We start from the raw sequence: 14,478 nt of genomic DNA, 5'->3' as shown, positions 1-14,478 counted from the left end.
GAGAAAGGCTTCTTGAGGGGAAAGCTGTAAATCTGTGAGATGAATTCACAGATCAAAAAGAAGTTTCTTAGAAAGCTTCTGTCTCATTTCGATCGGAGGATATTTCCTTTGGCCCTATAGTCTTCAAAGGGATCTGAAATATCAGTTTTCAGATTCCACAGAAATAAGGCTAGCAAACAGCTCCACTAAATACAGCTGTAACTCAGTGAGTGGAAGTCACACATTACAAAGCAGTTTCTCAGAAAGCTTCTTTCCAGTTTTCATCAGAGGATAAATTCTTTTTCACCATAGGCCTCTAAGGGCTTCAAAATTTCCCTTTGCAAATTCCACAAGATCAGTCTTAGCAAACGGATTCTGGAAAGAAAGCTGTAACTCTGTGAGATGAATTCACAGAACACAGAGCAGTTTCTCATAAGCTTCTTTCCAGTTTTTATATGAGGATATTTCCCTTTTCACCATAGCCCTCCATGGGATTCCAAATATCACTTTGTAAATTCACCAAGAAGAATCTTAGTGAAAGGCTTCTAGAGGAGAATTTTGTAACTCTGGGAAATGAATTCACAGATCACAAAGAAGTTTCTCAGAAAGCTTCTTTCTCATTTTGATCGGAGGATATTTCCTTTGGCCCTATAGTCTTCAAAGGGATCCGAAATATCAGTTCTCATATTCCACAGAAATAAAGTTAGCAAACAGCACCATGAAATACAGCTGTAACTTCGAGAGTGGAAGTCACACATCACAAAGCAGTTTCTCAGAAAGCTTCTTTTCAGTTTTCATCTCAGGATACTTTCTTTTTCACCATAGGCCTCTAAGGGCTTCCAAATTTCCCTTTGCAAATTCCACAAGACCGGTCTTAGCAAACGGATTCTGGAAGGAAAGCTGTAACTCTGTGAGATGAATTCACAGAACACAGAGCAGTTTCTCAGAATCTTCTTTACAGTTTTCAATCTGAGGGTATTTCCCTTTCCAGAGTAGCCCCCATTGGGTTTCCAAATATCACTCTGCAAATTCCACAAGAACAGTCTTAGCGAAAGGCTTCTTGGGGGGAAAGATGTAACTCTGTGAGATGAATTCACAGATCACAAAGAAGATTCTCAGAAAGCTTCTTTCTCATTTTGATCGGAGGATATTTCATTTCGCCCTATAGTCTTCAAAGGGATCCGAAATATCAGTTCTCAGATTCCACAGAAACAAGGCTAGCAAACAGCTCCACGAAATACAGCTGTAACTCAGTGAGTGGAAGTCACACATCACAAAGCAGTTTCTCAGAAAGCTTCTTTCCAGTTTTCATCTGAGGATATTTTACTTTTCACCATAGTCCCCTAAGGGCTTCAAATATTCCTTTGCAAATTCCACAAGACCAGCCTTAGCGAACAACTTCTGGAGGGGAAAGCTGTAACTCTGTGAGTTGAATTCACAGAACACAGAGCAGTTTCTCAGAATCTTCTTTACAGTTTTTATCCGAGCATATTTCCCTTTTCAACGTAGCCCCCCATTGGTTTAAAATATATCACTTTGGAAATTCCACAAGAACAGTGTTAGCGAAAGGCTTCTTGAGGGGAAAGCTGTAACTCTGTGAGTTGAATTCACAAATCACAAAGAAGGTTCTCAGAAAGCTTCTTTCTCATTTTGATCGGAGGATATTTCCTTTGGTCCTATAGTCTTCAAAGAGATCCGAAATATCAATTCTCAGATGCCAAAGAAATAAGGTTAGCAAACAGCCCCACAAAATACCGCTGTAACTCCGTGAGTGGAAGTCACACATCACAAAGCAGTGTCTCAGAAAGCTTCTTTCCAGTATTCATCTGAAGATATTTTCCTTTTCACCATAGTACCCTAAGGGCTTCCAATTATCGCTTTGTAAATTCCACAGGACCAGTCTTAGCGAAAGCTTCTGGAGGGGAAAGCTGTAACTCTGTGAGATGAATTCACAGATCACAAAGAAGTTTCTCAGAAAGCTTCTTTCTCATTTTGATCGGAGGATATTTCCTTTGGCCCTATAGTCTTCAAAGGGAACTGAAATATCAGTTTTTAGATTCCACAGAAAAAAGGCTAGCAAAGGGCTCCACGAAATACATCTGTAATTGAGTGAGTGGAAGTCACACATCACAAAGCAGTTTCTCTGAAAGTTTCTTTATAGTTTTCATCGGAGGATATTCCTTTTTCACCATAGGCCACTATGGGCATCCAAATATCCCTTTGCAAATGCCACTAGAACAGTCTTAGCGAACGGCTTCAGGAGGGGAAAGCTGTAACTTTGTGAGATGAATTCACAGAACACAGAGCAATTAAACAGAAAGCTTCTTTCGAGTTTTTATCTCAGGATATTTCTCTTTTCACAATAGCCATCCATGGGCTTCGAAATATCACTTTGCAAATTCCTAAAGAAGAGTCTTAGCGAAAGACTTCTTGAGGGGAAAGTTGTAACTCTGTGAGATGAATTCACAGATCACAAAGAAGGTTCTCAGAAAGGTTCTCTCTCATTTAGATCGGAGGATATTTCCTTTGGCCCTATAGACTTCAAAGGGAACTGAAATATCAGTTCTCACATTCCATAGAAATAAGGCTAACAAACAGCTCCACGAGATACAGCAGTAACTCAGTGAGTCGAAGTCACACCTCACAAAGCAATTTTTCAGAAAGCTTCTTTCCAGTTTTCATCTGAGGATATTTTCCTTTTCACCGTAGGCACCTATGGGATTCCAAGTATCCCTTTGCAAATTCCACAAGAACAGTCTTAGCGAACGGCTTCTGCCGGGGAAATCTGCAACTCTGTGAGATGAATTCACAGAACACAGACCAGTTTCTCAGAAGCTTTTTTACAGGTTTTATCTGACGATATTTCCCTGTTCAACGTAGCCCCCAATGGGTTTCCAAATATCACTTTGGAAATTCCACAAGAACAGTCTTAGCGAAAGGCTTCTTGAGGGGAAAGCTGTAACTCTGTAAGATGAATTCACAGATCACAAAGAAGGTTTTCAGAAAGCTTCTTTCTCATTTTGATCGGAGGATATTTCCTTTGACCCTATAGTCTTCAAAGGGTTCAGAAATATCAGTTCTTAGATTACACAGAAATAAGGCTTGCAAACAGCTCCACGAAATACAGCTGTAACTCCGTGAGTGGAAGTCACACATCACAAAGCAGTTTCTCCCAAAGCTTCTTTCAAGTTTTCATATGAGGATATTTTCTTTTTCACCTTTGGCTTCTATGGGCTTCCAATATCCCTTTGGAAACTGCACAAGAACAGTCTTAGTGAACGGCTTCTTCAGGGAAAGCTGTAACCCTGTGAGATGAATTCACACAACACAGAGCAGTTTTTCAGAAAGCTTCTTTCCAGTTTTTATCTGACGATATTTCCCTTTTCACCATAGCCCTGCATGGGCTTCCAAATATCACTTTACAAATTCCACAAGAACAAACTTAGCAAAAGGCTTCTTGATGGGAAAGCTGTAACTCTGTGAGATGAATTCACGGGAACACAAGAGCAGTTTTCTCAAAGCTTCTTTCCAGTTTTTATCTGAGGATATTTCTCTTTTACCATAGCCATTCATGGGCTTCGAAATATCACTTTGCAAATTCCTCAAGAAGAGTCTTAGCGAAAGGTTGCCAGAAGCGGGAGCTATGTAAACTTTCTGTGAGATGAATTCCCAGAGACCGAAGAAGTTTCTCAGGCTTCTTTCCAGTTTTTTATCTGAATGTTCCCATTTCTGCATGGAATTTCCAAATATCACTTTGCAATTTCCACAAGAACAATCTAAGCAAAAGGGTTCATGAGGGGAAAGCTGGAAATCTCTCAGATAAATTCACAGATCACAAAGGAGTTTCCTAGTAAGCTTCCTTCTCATTTTGATCGGAGGATATTTCCTTTGGCCTACTTATAGTCAAGGGATCGAAATATCGGATTCTCATTCCACAGAAATAAAGGCTAACAAACAGCACCACGAAATATCACTGTAACTCTCTCTGAGTGGAAGTCACACACATCACAAAGCAGTTTTCTCAGAAAGCTTCTTTTCCAGTTTTCATCTGAGGACCTTTTTTCACCATAGACCTCTATGGGCTTCCATCCTTGCAAGTCCACAACATCAGTCTTAGCGAGCGGCTTCTGGGAGGGGAAAGCTGTAACTCTGTGAGATGAATTCACAGAACACAGAGCATTTTCTCAGAAAGTTTCTTTCCAATTTTTATCTGAGGATATTTCCCTTTTCAACATAGCCCTCCATGGGCTTCCAAATATCAGTTTGTAAATTCCAAAAATAGAGTCTTGGCGAAAGGCTTCATGAGGTGAAAGCTGTAACTCTGTGAGATGAATTCACAGATCAAAAACAAGTTTCTCAGAAAGCTTCTTCCCTCTCATTTTTGATCCAGAGGATATTTCATTTGGCCCCTATAGTCTTCAAGGTATCTGAAATATCAGTTCTCAGTTCCACTGAAGTGATACCCAGCAAACAGCTCCACGAAAATACACCTATCAAATCCATTAATATGGAAGTCTCACATCACAAAGCAGTTTCTCAGAAAACTTCTTTCCAGTTTTCATTGAGGATATTTTGTTTTTTACCACAGACCTCTGTGGGCTTCCAGCTATAGCACTGCAAATTCCACAAGAACAGGCTTCCTTGAACCTTGGCTGCGAGGGAAAACTGTAACTCTGTGAGATGAATTCACAGAACACAGAGCTGTTTCTCAGAAAACTTCTTTCCAGTTTTTATCTCGGGATATTTCCCTTTCCACCATAGCCCTCCATGGGCTTCCAAAAATCACTTTGGCTTCCAAAAGAAAGTCTTAGCGAAAGGCTTCTAGAGGGGAAAGCTGTAACTCTGGGAGATGAATTCACAGATCACAGAGAAGTTTCTCCGAAAGCTTCTTTCACATTTAATTTGGAGGATATTTTGCTTTGGCCACTTTAGCCTTCAAGGGATCAGATATCAGTTCTCAGATTCCACAAATAAGGCCTTAAACAGCTTCACAATGAATTACAGCTGTAGCTCAGTGAGTGGAAGTCACACATAACAAAGCAGTTTCTCAGAAAGCTTCTTTCCAGGTTTTATCTAGGGATGTTACTTTTTCACCGCTAGCCCTCCTAATGGCTTCCAAATATCACTTTACAAATATCCACAAGAATAGTCTTAGTGACAGCTTCTTACAGGGAAAGCTGTAACTCTGTAGAGACGAATTCAGAGATCCTGAAGAAGTTTCTCAAAAATCTTTTTCCTCGTGCTTTCGGAGGATATTTCCTTTATTCCCTATAATCTTCCAAGGGATCCAAAATCTGTTCTCAGATTCCACAGAAATAAAGGCTAGCAAACAGCTCCATGAAATACAGCTGTAACTCAGTGAGTGGAAGTCCACACATCACAAAAGCAGTTTCTCCAGAAAGCTTCTTTCCAGTTTTATCTGAGGATATTTCCTTTTCACCATAGCCCTCTAATGGCTTCCAAACATCACTTTGCAGATTCCACAAGAACAGTCTTAATAACGTTTTCTTGAGGAAGAAGCTGTAACTCTGTGAGATGAATTCACGGAACACAAGAGCAGTTTCTAGAAATCTTGCTTTCCAGTTTTTATGTGAGGATATCTCCCTTTTCACCATAGCCCTCCATGGGCTTCAAATATCACTTTGCACATTACACAAGAACAGTCAGCGAAGGCTTCTTGAGGGGAAAGCTGTAACTCTGTGACATGAATTCACAGAACACAAAGAAAGTTTCTCAGAAATGCTTTCTCATTTTGATCAGGGATATTTCTTTTTTGGCCCTATAGTCTTCAAAGGGATGAAATATAAGTTCTCAAGAATCCACAGAAATAATGCAGAGTGAGCAACCACGAAATACGGCATGTAATTCAGTGACTGGAAGTCACACATCCTAAAACAGTTGCTCTGAAAGCTTCTTTCCAGTTTTTCATCTGAGGGATATTTTTCTTTTCATTGTAGTACTCTATGGCCTTCCAAAATATCCTTTACCAAATTCCACAGAACACTCTTAACCAAGGGCTTCTGGAGTCAGAGCTATAAGTATGTGAGATGAATTCACAGAGACATAGAGCAGTTTCATAGAAAGCTTCTTTCCAGTTTTTCATCTGAGGATATTTTCTTTTTCACCATTGGTTTCCATGGGATTCCAAATATCACTTTGAATATTCCACAAGAACAGTCTTGTGGCAGCTTCTGGAGGGAAAGCTGTACCTCTGTGACATGAATTCTGGGGCTGGGAGCTCTGTTTCTCAAGCTTCTTTCAGTTTTTATCTGACATATTTCCCTTTTCACCATAGCCGTCCATGGGGCTTCCAAATATCACTTTGCAAATTCCACAAGAAGGAGTCTTGGCAGAAGCCTTCTTGAGAGCTGTAACTCTGTCAGATGAATTCACAGATCACAAAGAAGTTTTCTCAAAGCTTCTTTCTCATTTTGATCGGGAGGATATTACCTTTGACGCTATAGTTTCAAAGGGATCCAAAATATCCAGTTCTCAGGATCCGAATTATCAGTTCTCAGATTCCACAGAAATAAGGCTAGCAAACAGCTGCATGAAATACAGCTGTAACTCAGTGAGTGGAAGTCACACATCACAAAGCAGTTTCTCAGAAAGTTTCATTCCAGTTTTCCTCTGAGTGTATTTTCTTTTTCACCTTACGCGTCTATGGGCTTCCAAATATCCATTTGCAAATTCCACAAGAACAGTATTAGCGAATGGCTTCTGGAGGGGAAAGCTGAATCTCTGTGACATGAATTCATAGAACACAGAGCAGTTTCTCAGAAAGCTTCCTTCCAGTTTGTTACTGAATATTTCCCTTTCCAAGATAGCCCTGAATGGGCTTCCATATATCACTTTGCAAATTCCACAAGAACAGTGGTAGGAAAGATTTTTTGAGGGGAAAGCTGCAACTCTGTTAGATGAATTCACAGATCACTAAGAAGTTTCTCAGAAAGCTTCTTTCTCAATTTGATCCGGGCATATTTGCTTTGGCCCTATAGTCTTCAAAGGGATGCGAAATATCACTTCTCAGATTCCACAGAAATAAGGCTACCAAACAGCGCCACGAAATTCCGCTGTAACTCACTTAGCGAAATTCACACATCACAAAGCAGTTTCTCCGAAAGCTTCTTTCCAGTTTTCATCTGAGGATATTTTGTTTTTCACCATAGGCCTCTATGGGCTTCCAAATATCCCTTTGCAAATTCCAAGAGAAGCGTCTTAGCGAATGGCTTCTGGAGGGGAAAGCTGTAACTCCATGAGATGAATTCATAGAACACAGAGCAGTTTCTCAGAAAGCTTCTATTCAGTTTTTATCTGAGGATATTTCTCTTTTCACCATACCCCTCCATGGGCTTCCAAATATCATTTTGCAAATACCACAAGAAGAATCTTAGCGAAAGGCTGCTTGAGGGTAAAGCTGTAACTCTGTGAGATGAATTCACAGATCATAAAGAAGTTTCTCAGAAAGCTTCTTTCTAATTTTGATCAGAGGTTATTACCTTTGGCCCTATAGTCTTCAAAGGGATCCGAAATATCAGTTCTCACATTCCACAGAAATAAGGCTAGCAAACAGCGCCACGAAATTCCACTGTAACTCACTTAGCGGAATTCACACATAACAAAGCAGTTTCTCAGAAAGCTTCTTTCCAGTTTTCATCTGAGGATATTATCTTTTTCACCAAAGGCCTCTATGGGGTTCCAATATCAATTTTCAAATTCCACAAGGGCAGTCTTAGCGAACGGCTTCTTGAGGGGAAATCTGTAACTCTGTGAGATGAATTCACAGAACACACAGCAGTTTCTCAGAAAGCTTCTTTCCAGTTTTTTCTGAGGATATTTCCCTTTTCAGCATAGCCCTCCATGGGCTTCCAAATATCACTTTGCAAATTACACAAGAAGAGTCTTCGCGAAGGGCTACTTGAGGAGAAAACTGTAACTCTGTGAGATGAATTCACAGATCACTAAGAGGTTTCTCAGAAAGCTTCTTTCTCATATGGATCGGAGGATATTTGTATTGGCCCTATAGTCTTCAAAGGGATCCAAAATATCAGTTTTCAGATTCCACAGAAATAAGGCTAGCAAACAGCTCCACTAAATACAGCTGTAACTCAGTGAGTGGAAGTCACACATTACAAAGCAGTTTCTCAGAAAGCTTCTTTCCAGTTTTCATCTCCTTATATTTTCTTTTTCACCATAGTCCTCTAAGGGCTTCCAAATATCGCTTTGCAAATTCCACAAGAACAGCCTTAGCGAACGGCTTCTTGAGGACAAAGCTGTAAGTCTGTGAGATGAATTTACAGAACACAAAGCAGTTTCTCAGAAAGCTTCTTTCCATTTTTTATGAGGATATTTCTCTTTTCACTGTAACCATCCATGGGCTTCGAAATATCACTTTGGAAATTCCTCAAGAAGATTCTTAGCGAAAGGCTTCTTCAGGGGAAAGATGTATCTTTGTGAGATGAATTCACAGATCAAAAAGAAGTTTCTCAGAAAGCTTCTTTCTCATTTTGTTCGGAGGATATATCCTTTGGCCTTATAGTCTTCAATTGGAACTGAAATATCTTCTTAGATTCCACAGAAATAAGGCTAGTAAACAGCTCCATGAAACACATCTGTAATTCACTGAGTGGAAGTCACAAATCCCAAAGCAGTTTTTCTGAAAGGTTCTTTCCAGTTTTCATCTGAGGATATTTCCTTTTTCACAATAGGCAAGCAGGGGCTTAAAAATATCCCTTTGCGGCCGGGCGCGGTGGCTCAAGCCTGTAATCCCTGCACTTTGGGAGCCCGAGACGGGCGGATCACGAGGTCAGGAGATCGAGACCATCCTGGCTAACATGGTGAAACCCCGTCTCCACTAAAAAATACAAAAAACTAGCCGGGCGCGGTGGCGGGCGCCTGTAGTTCCGGCTACTCGGGAGGCTGAGGCAGGAGAATGGCGTAAACCCGGGAGGCGGAGCTTGCAGTGAGCTGAGATCCGGCCACTGCACTCCAGCCTGGGCGACAGAGCGAGACTCCGTCTCAAAAAAAAAAAAAAAAAAAAAAAATATCCCTTTGCAAATTCCACAAGAACAGTCTTACCGAACGGTTTCTGGAGAGGAAAGCTGTAACTCTGTGAAATGAATTCACAGACCACAAAGAAGTTTCAAAAAGGCTTTTTTCTCATTTTCATCAAAGGATATTTGCTTTGGCCCTATAGTCTTAAAAGGGATCCGAAATATCAGTTCTCAGATTACACAAAAATAAGGCTAGCAAACAGCTCTACGAAATACAGCTGTAACTCAGTGAGTGGAAGTCACACATCACAAAGCAGTTTCTCAGAAAGCTTCTTTCCAGTTTTCATCTGAGGATATTTTCTTTTTACCATAGTCCTCTATGGGCTTCAAATATCCGTTTGCAAATTCCACAAGAACAGATGTAGGGAACGGCTTCTGGAGGGGAAAGCTGTAATTCTGTGAGATGAATTCACAGAACACAGAGCAGTTTCTCAGAAAGCTTCTGTCTAGTTTTTTTCTGAAGATTTCTCTTTTCACCATAGCCCTCCATGGGCTTCCAAATATCACTTTGGAAATTACACAAAAACAGTCTTAGCGAAAGGCTTCTTGAGTGGAAAGCTGTAACTCTGTGGGATGAATTCACAGACCACAAAGAAGTTTCTCAGAAACCTTCTTTCTCATTTTGATCGGAGGATATTTCCTTTGGCCCTACAGTCTTCAAAGGGATCCGAAATATCACTTCTCAGATTCTACAGAAATAAGGCGATCAAAGAGCGCCACAAATACCACTGTAACGAAGTGAGTGCAAGTCACACATCACAAAGCATTTTCCAGAAAGCTACTTTCCTGTTTTCATCTGAGGATATTTTCTTTTTCACCATTGGCCTCTATGGGCTTCCAAGTATACCCTTGCAAATTCCACAAGAAATGTTTTAGCGAACGGCTTCTGGAGGGGAAAGCTGTAACTCTGTGAGATGAATTAACAGAACACAGAGAAGTTTCTCAGAATGCTTCTTTCCAGTTTTTATCTGAGGATATTTCCCTTTTCACCATAGCCCTCCATGGGCTTCCAAATATCACTTTGCAGGTTCCACAAGAATAGTCTTATGGCAAAGCTTCTTGCAGGGTAAGCTGTAAGTCTGTGAGATGAATTCACACATCACAAAATAGTTTTTCAGAAAGCTTCTTTACAATTTTTCTCTGAGGATATTTTCTTTCCCACCATAGCCCTCTAAGGGCTTCCAAATATAACTTTGCAAATTCCACAAGAACAGGCTTAGCGAACAGCTTCTTGAGGGGAAAGCTGTAACTCTGTGAGATGAATTTACACAACACTAAGCAGTTTCTCAGAAAGCTTCTTTCCAGTTTTCATCTGAGGATATTTTCTTTTTCCCCATAGCCCTCCATGGGCTTCCAAATATCACTTTGAAAATTCCAGAAGAACAGACTCAGCGAAAGGCTTCTTGAGGGGAAAGCTGTAACTCTGTGAGATGACTTCACAGAACACAGAGGAGTTTCTCAGAAAGCTTCTTTCTCTTTGTTATGGGAGGATATGTCCTTTGGCCCTATAGTCTTCAAAGGCATCCGAAATATCCGTTCTCAGATTCCACAGAAATAAGGTTAGCAAACAGATTCACGAAATACAACTGTAAGCCTGTGAGTGGAAGTCACACATCACAACGCAGTTTCTCAGAAAGCTTCTTTCCAGTTTTTCTCTGTTGATATTTTCTTTTTCACCATAGCCCTCTACGGGCTTCCAAATATCACTTTGCAAATTCCACAAGAACAGGCTTAGCGAACGGCTTCTTGAGGGGAAATCTGAAACTCTGTGTGATGAATTAACAGAACACTAAGCAGTGTCTCAGAAAACTTCTTTTCAGTTTTCATCTGAGGATATTTCCTTTTTCACCACAGCCCCCCATGGACGTCCAAATATAAATTCCCAAATTCAACAAGAACAGTCTTAGCAAAAGGCTTCTTGAGGGGAAGGCTGTAACTCTGTAAGATGAATTCACAGATTCCAAAGAAGTTTCTCAGAAAGCTTCTTTCTCATTTTGATCGGAGGATATTTGCTTTGGCCTTTAAGTCTTCAAAGGGATCCGTAATATCAGTTCTCAGATTCCACAGAAATAAGGCTAGCAAACAGCCCCAAGAAATACAGCTGTAACTCAGTGAGTGGAAGTCACACATCAGAAAGGAGTGTCTCAGAAATCTTCTTTAGAGTTTTAATCTAAGATATTTTCATTTTCACCATAAGCCTCTATGGGCTTCCAAATATAACTTTGCAAATTCTACAAGAACAGTCTTAGCGAAAGGCTTCTTGGGAGGAAAGCTGTAACTCTGTGAGATGAATTAACAGAACACTAAGCAGTTTCTCAGAAACCTTCTTTCCACGTTTCATCTGAGGATATTTCCTTTTTCACCATAGCCCTCCATGGACTTCCAAATATCACTTTGCAAATTCCACAAAAACAGTCTTAGGGAAAGGCTTCTTGAGGTTAAATGTGTAACTCTGTGAGATGATTTCACAGAACACAATGGAGTTTCTCAGAAAGCTTCTTTCTCTTTGTTATCGGAGGATACTTCCCTTGGCCCTATAGTCTTCAAAGGGATCCAAAATATCCGTTCTCAGATTCCACAGAAATAAGGCTAGCAAACAGATCCACGAAATATAGCTTTAACTCTGTCAGTGGAAGTCACACATCACAAAACAGTTTCTCAGACAGCTTCTTTCCAGTTTTTATCTGAGGATATTTCCCTTTTCATCATTGCCATCCATGGGCTTCCTAATATCACCTTGCAAATCCCACAAGAAGAGTCTTAGCGAAAGGCTTCTTGAGGGGAAAGCTGTAACTCTGTGAGATGAATTCACAGATCACCAAGAAGTTTCTCAGAAAGCTTCTTTTTCATTTCTATCGGAGGATATTTCCTTTCAGCCTATATTATTCCAAGGGATCCGAAATATGAGTTCTCAGATTCCACAGAAATAAGGCTAGCAAACTGCTCCATGAAATACCGCTGTAATACAGTGAGTCGAAGTCACACATCACAAAGCGCCTTCTCAGAAAGCTTCTTTCCAGTTTTTATATCAGGATATTTTCTTTTTCAGCATAACCCTCTATGGGCTTCCAAATATCACTTAGGAAATTCCACAAGAGCATTCTTAGAGAACGGCTTCTTGAGGGGAAAGCTGTAACTCTGTGAGATGAATTCACAGATTCCAAAGAAGTTTCTCAGAACGCTTCTTTCTCATTTCTATCAGAGGGTATTTCCTTTGGCCTATAGTCTTCCAAGGGATTAGAAATATCAGTTCTCAGATTCCACAGAAATAAGGCTGGCAATCACCTCAACAAAATACAGCTGTAACTCAGTGAGTGGAAGTCACACATCACAAAGCAGTTTCTCAGAAAGCTTCTTTCCAGTTTTTATCTGAGGATATTTTCTTTTTCACCATAGCCCTCTATGGGCTTCCAAATATCACTTTGCAAATTCCACAAGAAGAGGCTTACCGATAGGCTTCTTGAGGGGAAACCTGTAGCACTGTGAGATGAATTCACAGAACACAAAGCAGTTTCTCAGAAAGCTTCTTTCCAGTTTGTGTGAGGATATTTTCTTTTTCTCCATAGCCCTAAACGGGCTTCCAAATATCAATTTGCAAATTTCACAAGAATAGTCTATCGAACGGCTTCTTGAGGGGAAAGCTGTAATGCTGTTAGTTGAATTCACAGAACACAAAGCAGTTTCTCAGAAAGATTCTTTTCATTTTTGAAATGAGGATATTTTCTTTTTCCCCATAGCCCTCCATGGGCTTACAAATATCACTTTACAAATACCACAAGAACAGTTTTATCGAAAGGCTTCTTGAGGAGAAAGCTGTAACTCTATGAAATGAATTCACAGATCACAAAGAAGTTTCTCAGAAAGCTTCTTTCACATTTCTATCTGAGGATATTTCCTTTGGCCCTATTGTCTTCCAAGGGATCCGAAATATCACTTCTCAGATACCACAGAAACAAGGTGAGCAAATATCTCATGAAATACAGCTGTAACTAAGTGTCTGGAAGTCACACACCACAAAGCAGTTACTCAGAAAGCTTCTTTCCAGTTTTTCTCTGAGGATATTTTCTTTTTCACCAGAGCCCTCTATGTTCTTCCAAATATCACTTTGCAAATTCCGCAAGAAGAGGTTTAGCGAACGGCTTCATGAGTGGAAAGCTGTAACTCTGTGAGATGAATTAACAGAATACTAAGCAGTTTCTCAGAAAGCTTTCCAGTTTTCATCTGAGGATATTTCCTTTTTCACCACAGCCCTCCATGGGCTTCCAAATATCACTTGCAAATTAAACAAAAACAGTCTTAGCGAAAGGCTTCTTGAGGGGAAATCTGTAACTCTGTGAGACGATTTCTCAGAACACAAAGCAGTTTTTCAGTAACCTTCTTTCTCTTTGTTATCGGAGGATATTTCCTTTGGTCCTATAGTCTTCAAAGGGATCCGAAATATCCGTTCTCAGATTCCACAGAAATAAGGCTAGCAAACAGATGCAGGAAATACAGTTGTAACTCTGTGAGTGGAAGTCACACATCACAAAGCAGTTTCTCAGAAAGCTTCTTTCCAGTTTTTCTCTGAGGATATCTTCCCTTTCACCATAGGCCACTATGGGCTTCCAAATATCACCCTGCAGATTCCACAAGAACAGGCTTAGCAAACGGCTTCTTGAGGGGAAAGCTGTAACTCTGTGAGATGAATTCACAGAACACTAAGCAGTTTCTCAGAAAGCTTCTTTGCAGTTCTCATCTGAGGATATTTCCTTTTTCACCACAGCCCTCCATGACCTTCCAAATATCACTTTGCAAATTCCACGAGAATAGACATAGCGAAAGGCTGCTTGAGTGGAAAACTGTAACTCTGAGAAATGATTTCACAGAACACAAAGGAGTTTCTCAGAAAGCTTCTTTCTCTTTGTTATGGGAGTATATTTCCTTTGGACCTATAATCCTAAATGGGATCCGAAATATCAGTTCTCAGATTCCACAGAAATAATGCTAGCAAACAAATCCACGAAATACAGGTGTTACTCTGTTAGTGGAAGTCACACATCACAAAGCAGCCTCTCAGAAACCTTCTTTCCAGGTTTTCTCTGAGGATATTTTCTTTTTCACCACAGCCCTCTTAGGGCTTCCAAATATCACTTTGCAAATTCCATAAGAACAGGCTTAGCGAACGGCTTCTTGAGGGGAAAGGTGAAACTCTCAGAGATGAATTAACAGAACACTAAGCAGTTTCTCAGAAAGCTTCTTTCCAGTTTTTATCTGAGGATATTTTCTTTTTCACCATAGCCCTCTATGGGCTTCCAAATATCACTTTGCAAATTCCACAAGAACAGTCTTAGCGATCGGCTTCTTGAGGGGCAAGCTGTAACTCTGTGAGGTGAATACACAGATCACAAAGAAGTTTCTCAGATGGGTTCATCTCATTTCTATAGGAGGATTTTTCCTTTGTCCCTCT

At 40.3% G+C, this 14,478-nt stretch overlaps 1 pseudogene; it reads right to left on the bottom strand.

Moving 5' to 3' along the window:
* Positions 1-9,685: 9,685 nt before the first annotated feature.
* On the bottom strand, positions 9,686-10,496 carry LOC116273596 (annotated as a pseudogene).
* Between the last annotated feature and the right edge of the window lie 3,982 nt (positions 10,497-14,478).

Source organism: Papio anubis, unplaced genomic scaffold (assembly GCF_008728515.1).
Source record: "Papio anubis isolate 15944 unplaced genomic scaffold, Panubis1.0 scaffold93, whole genome shotgun sequence".
Classification (NCBI taxonomy): Eukaryota; Metazoa; Chordata; class Mammalia; order Primates; family Cercopithecidae; genus Papio; species Papio anubis.
This window is presented reverse-complemented; position numbering and strand designations above follow the sequence as displayed.